A 6,683-nucleotide genomic window follows, 5' to 3' on the forward strand; every position below is an offset into this window, starting at 1 on the left:
TTAAGGAAACTTCATTAATATGTTAATCAGTATCCAACCAACATCATATATCCAATACAACATAGGTTAACACTATATCTTATTTCCTAAAGAACTGAAAAAACTGTATTTGATACCATTTAAAAAATTTGATTGTACAAGCACTCCATTTTGTATATAAAGATATTTTTAAAAGTGGTTGCCAATAAGAAAAAATAAAGTGTGAAGGTTTCAAATTCTCTTTTGGGCGGTATATCAATTACATGTATGTATGTTGCTGTCATGTTTATGTTATAAATTTGATTTGTAGGTTGTGGTTGTTCACAGTCAGGAAACCAGAGTTCCAGATTGTCCCAGTGGATTCCATAGTATGTGGACAGGATTCAGTTTTATGATGGTAAAGTTATTTCCCTTATCTCTTTTATTGGGAAATCAAAAACATTTTTTAAAAAGAATTGAAAATAAAACTCATTCAAATGTGTTGCATTAGTAAAGTAAAAATTGAAATATATGTTTTTCAGACATTATTAACAAAATGTTATAAACTTATCCATTGTCTTTCAGACATCTGGATCAGGAGGAAGGAGTGCTGGCCAGGCATTAGAGTCACCCGGATCTTGTCTGGAGGATTTCCGGGCCACTTCTTTCATTGAATGCCACGGCAATGGTCGTTGCAACCACTACGCCACATCCTACAGCTTCTGGCTGGCAACACTAAGAGTTCCGAACCCCGATATCGGACACGTTGGTGGCTGGCTCTCAGGAGCAGCGCATCAGTCGTTGCAGAGTGTGTGCACGCCAGTAGCGGGCTTACGTTGTATACTCATTGCTCTTTCAACAGTATTACTGTCATCTACTCAAGGTGACCCAAGACTATGCAACAGTTGTCTTTTTCTTTAATTATCTCAGCAGGTACTGTCAACAACGATTTGCTTATTTGTCTTTATTAATTAATTAATTGATTAATTAATGGGGTGTGTGTACGGAGTATGAACTATAGTTGAGCTTGGTTGTAAATGGTCATGAAATATTATACATGTATTCGTCCCATTTTTATCTGTGTTTAAGTATTATATCTCTATGTGATTCAATTTAAATATCTGTCTGATTTCACATGGTGCTTTAAAGAAGTGTAGATATTTTCTTGCTCAAGTTTTGAGTATTTTAAATTGTACATGTACATTATGTGCCTTTTACGTACCTGAGATTTTGTACTTTATTATGTGACATTGTTCGCCTGTGTTGGTTAGCTACAATACTCAGGTGGGCTGCTTTGAAGAGATTCACGAGTTCATCTGTAGATATTCATAACTTCTGTTTTGACCATGACGAATGATTGTCGAGGCTGAGTGCATGTTATGGTTCGACTGAGCTGTTCCCGTGAATTTCTTTATAGCAGCCTACATGTATTTCTATATGTCCTAAGTTTTATATATATCTTAAAATGATATTTCGTGATCGTAATTTTTTCTGAAGAGTTCGAGAATTTAATGTATTTTACTTTTTATTTCCAAATTTATGCATGTTGCATGAGTATGTCATGCACAATTTTTTTAATTATACTAACAAATTCGATGATCAATTTTACGTTTAACAAATTTTTATTGTCAAAGAAATGCTTTAAATAAAAGTTACAATAATAATATGTTTTAATGTTTACTTTTTTCTCGTTTTATTAACTGGGTTTTCCAACGGAAAAATCCGGTTATTAAAATGATGAACATGGCGGGCGGCTGCAAAAAGGGTATAGTCTCATTGTACGGATAACTCCTCCTACAGTTTTCAAGACATGAAGTTTGCAGATCAATTGTACATATATCAGAGGTGTGCATATTGCTAGGATTTTGATTTCTGATTATTTATGAAAAAATACCAGCTTTTGAACTTAGTCATTTTTTGGCAAAATATTGCATATAGGGTACTCCATTTCACTGGATACGGGTTGACATGGATTATGGATAGTCATACAGTTCACATAAAAGAAAACCCGGTTTGCTGTCATATTGACAGCTTTTCACTTGTTTACAATTTGGTATTGATAAAGGACGACATCAAACAAGGACACTCACTGAGAAGATGATTTTTTTGGAAGCTGCGAAATTATTTATATGTATACATGCACACCTGGCCAATTTCATACACTAACCAAATTCTGGTGATCAAAAAAGGTTTACATATGTGGTTCTGAAATTTTGATATTTTATTTGGGGTATGTAAAATTGTGGGAGTGTCATGAGGATTTTGATTCATTTGTGATGATTCCCAGATATTTTTTAACAACTGGGCAAACGTTGCGTCTGTAAAGGATAGGTCACATGAATATTATGAGTTTTAAATTTCCTAATCGATGAGCTCGAGATGAATCAAGAACAACCTCGCACTTTGTAAAAGACAAACGTCTATAAGCAATTGATTAACAACGTCAATCAAGTTAGAGCCGTTTTTACAAGAGCGTGGACTTTGGGCAGCTGATATTCGTCCAGCTATTGGCATGAATGCATTGAACGCAAGGACACTAGTCCAACTTCATTCAGATCTATGTATATTTCAGTTGAAACTTCGTCAAGTTTGCACACAGAGCAGATCTTGGGGTTAAATACCTATCTGACTTTGACAGTTTATGAATACTAAGGTAAATATTTGACATCTTGTTTTGATGAGCAAACTAGATAGTAACATCCCACCGAAAGTCCAAGCTATTGCTAAAACAGCTCCATCTTGTCAGAAGAAAAGGACGACCATGAATAATCACCAGCTTTGAAAGTGTCTGTGAAACTGCATAAGTTATTACTATCTCACAAGACTAAAATAAGACAAAGCAGAAAATTCAGAATGACTATTGAGCAGCAAAACCTTTCATTTATTATATTCGGTGATAAGAATTCAAATAAAAACCACAAATCAAAGAAAGTAGCATGATGTCATTGATAAAACTAATTTGAACATTTCTGGCATTTATATTTTCTGTTTATGATCATTGATGATAAAGATATGATTTCAGACGGTGCAAATTCATTGCATTTAATATCTGACGCTATTTACTAATATATGTTTAGTTGTTTTAAATTGCAAATTTTATCAAAATTTATTGAGAAAAAATTAAATAAAAACACTAAAATCACAAAAATAAAACATTCTTGAATTTTCAAAAATGACTGCTCATTTATTTTCTCATTTATTAGCGCTTAGAAAATAGCTGATAAGATTTAGAATAGATGACAAATATTTAGATCTCACCAAAAATAAAGAAACGATTAAATCAAAAGTAAAAACGATTTAGCTATTAATATTTAAACTCTTATTCAGTCATTCACGAATTTCTCATGGGGTAATCTTTCTCAAAAGAAAATTATATCATTATCCACAGACTTTTATTTTGAAGTTAGATAACGATACTACAAAATGTGCAATTCATAAAAACCATGACCACGTATTGCATCATCAAAATGTTTTAATGGTTTACATTTACACGAATAAAACACGTAAAAATTACCTTTTTTTTAAATATGAAAAGACAGCTTAAGTAAAAACTACACCTTCAAATAACACATAAAAAAAAACTTTCATTAAGGAATAAGGAATCATTCTTTGAGTATTATGAGGTGATAATTTTGGTCAGGGCGTAATCAAATCCAATAAGCCCGAAGGGCTTTATGATAGATTTGATCACGCCCCGGCCAAAATTTTCACCCCATAATATTTAAAGAATGATTTCTTATTACTTATATTTATATAATTTTAAGCCATCGTATGATTAAATATTTAAATATAGATAAGCAAAATCCGCTGGCGCCTCAATTTGGCGTCATTTGAAGTTATGGGTTATATAGTACAAAATCGTTACGTATGTTTTCACAGGCAAAAACATTGGTAAATGTAAATATTATAAAGTAAAAGCATACATGTCCATAGATTGATCATACATAAATATTCAGATCAGAAGTTCAGATCAAAATAAAGTAAAAATTAAAAATAAATTCCCTGCTGATATACATTGCAACACTTTGGTATTGAATTGTATTGTTTAATTGTTTATTACCAAGAACCATACGATTCATAGGTTTACAAGAGAGTCACACAATTTTCGCCAGAAGGAGAGAGTTCCCGTCCTTCTGTTTAGTGGTATCTATCAGGAGATCCACTTGAGAACCGTCGGAGCATTCTTCTACATCAGCCGCTGGTTCGATATCAAAGACAAAGGCATACTCGTTGTATTCACGAAGAAGCTTATTAAAAGCGTTTTGGAAATGAGGACTGCTAGTATCCAAATCAAATGCAGGAGGACTTTTGAAGAGGATTTTTTGAAAGACAAAAGGCAGGATTCCTCCTACTGCTGCCAGTACGGTTTGATTAATGCCAGAAACTGCGTACCTTTCTCCAAACGCCGCAATGACCAAGAGAACGAAAAGCAGGAACAGCAGAATAACCATAAACTGGGACAAAGCAGAAAACAGGTTGGTCATGAGACTACCAGGACATCCAGCATTTGGCATATTAGAGGCCTCAAAAAACAAGTGCTTGGTGATGTAGGTCACGTCGGCGTTGTCAAGGAAAAGTACCAGCTGAGGCATATGCCACTGTAAGCGGGAGTTTTGGACAGCCAATTCAAATCGTTGTTTTGAGTCAGACTCATCATCAATTTGAAATGCATTGTTTCCCTGTTCATTTGGATCTTTCAATATGAACGATTTTATATCTTCCTCGGCCTTTGATTTCACTAATGCTATCAGTTTTTCATTGAACACTTGATATTTATTGGTGACACTTCCGAAGCAATTTTTGGCATATATTGCTAAGATGAATGCTAGTGTAGCGTACTTGAACCAAACCCCCCAGTTCAGTACCAGGCCAATGAGCTGATAGACGACGTATTCTACCACAACAATCAGAAACTCCAGTGCTAACACTGTGAAGGAGACAATGGAAATAATCAGCAGCAGTGTTATCACCATATTAAAAACTTTTTCTTTAGCAGTGATGGGTCTCTTTGGTATCCCATCATGGTCCTCTACAAAGATGGGTAAAGGAATTGAAAAATCTTCTTTGTACAGGCGACGGTAAGTGCGAACTAGGGGACTGAAACATTTTTGTACGGGAAATATAGACTCAAGGTAAGTGAAAAGGAGACGACACATGATGTTAACGATCGGCATGAAGTAGAACGCAATGACCAAAAGCAAGACGGGAAAAGCAATCAGCCAGTAGACCCAGGCAACGAGAAGGAAGAAGATCCCATATTTCTTAATGGGGATCAGGAGTGTGAATAAACAGTATCCGAATGCCTGCGATCGGTTCATGCCTCGCATATCCCTAAAACACCTTCTGATTACATATCGAGACCTTTCTGCCACTTTCTTTTGAAGAACTCCGAACAAAAGAATATCAATAGCAAGTACAGCATAACAAAACACGAATATTCCATGGACTGGGTTAAAGTAGGCAAGTAAATTTCCTGGATAGTCTGGATCCAAATTTCGGGATTCTGATGCCACGTTTTTTTGTGTTCGCTGGATATCTTCGTATATGTAATAGAAGTAGAGCCGGATTATCCAAGGTGCAGCAAGCAAAGGAAGAAAAAAGACGAGCATGAATTTTTGCAGGCATTCATGCCACAAAACAGTTTTCCGACATGGTCTAAAAATACCAAACATGTTGCTGTGGCAGCAATCTCTGACAGCATAACGTTGTCGAACTTCACATTTAATAATGGTATCATACAGTGTCTTGAACACCCCTACAGGGACATGATTTGCGGGGACAAGCCGACCTGCTTTCATTTTAAACATAAGCTGTGAAATAGTCAGTTTGTATACTTGATCTTCCCTAAGATCAGAGAGTATGTCCTTGAACTTTGGCATACCAGGTTCAGCTTCAATGTCAGTCAGTTTGATTGTGCTTTTACTTGAAACGTTCACTTCCTTTGACAGTTTGGCTGATTTTAGGATTCTTAGTTGAATTTGCTCTTTTAACTTATGTTTGTACACTACATTAATGTATTTCTCACGGTACCATCGTTCTGGAACCAATAGCGGGCTATACAACACTACTATAACGTTAATAACTATCATTACGTGAAAGAACACAGTGAGCCACAAATCTTCTGACAGTTCGGAGCATATCATTTTACCCTCATCGTTTCTGTAACAACAGACATAGAAAAACTCCGCCACCCCATTCCCGTTGTTTCTAATGTGCTGATTACACACACGCTGACCCTCGGGACTTTCCTCCTTGTTCGACAGATCGAGATTACCTAACACCAAGTCCCTTAGCACGGTCTGAAGGTGTGTCACGTCTAGGTTCTGGGTGACAAAGCAGTTAGGAGGACTCTCAGCTATACTCACAGCTAAACTCTCAACTCCATAATTCAGGGCCGAAAAAGGTAAAGATATCAACGCCTCCTTAAGAAGGAGCAAACCTCTTCCTTCGGATCCTTTCGTTTTGGTCCAGGAGATGGGTAGGAAAATGTCCGTGTTCGCGAGGTCCGAGAGGACCCCTCCTGATGAATTTTGAAAATTGAACTTGATCTTCACCATTTTTGTGGCGCCATTGTTAAATAGACTATCAAAGTTTTGTTTGGTTTTCTTACCAAGGACGACGATGCTGCAGGCTTGATTGACAGAAGTAGTGGAGTGAGAATCCGTGGTAGTATTATCGGCAAAAATATCCGACACATATACTAAGAATAGAATCAATCGCGCAAA

The 6,683-nt window shown here is 36.0% G+C and overlaps 1 long non-coding RNA gene across 1 annotated transcript; it reads left to right on the forward strand.

Annotated features, from left to right (window-relative positions):
* Window positions 1-263: 263 nt before the first annotated feature.
* On the forward strand, window positions 264-1,416 carry LOC136271058 (uncharacterized). The gene is made up of 2 exons (XR_010708850.1): window positions 264-376; window positions 544-1,416. It is a non-coding gene; the product is annotated as an uncharacterized lncRNA (long non-coding RNA).
* The last annotated feature ends 5,267 nt before the right edge of the window (window positions 1,417-6,683 follow it).

Source organism: Magallana gigas, chromosome 8 (genome assembly GCF_963853765.1).
Source record: "Magallana gigas chromosome 8, xbMagGiga1.1, whole genome shotgun sequence".
Lineage (NCBI taxonomy): Eukaryota > Metazoa > Mollusca > Bivalvia > Ostreida > Ostreidae > Magallana > Magallana gigas.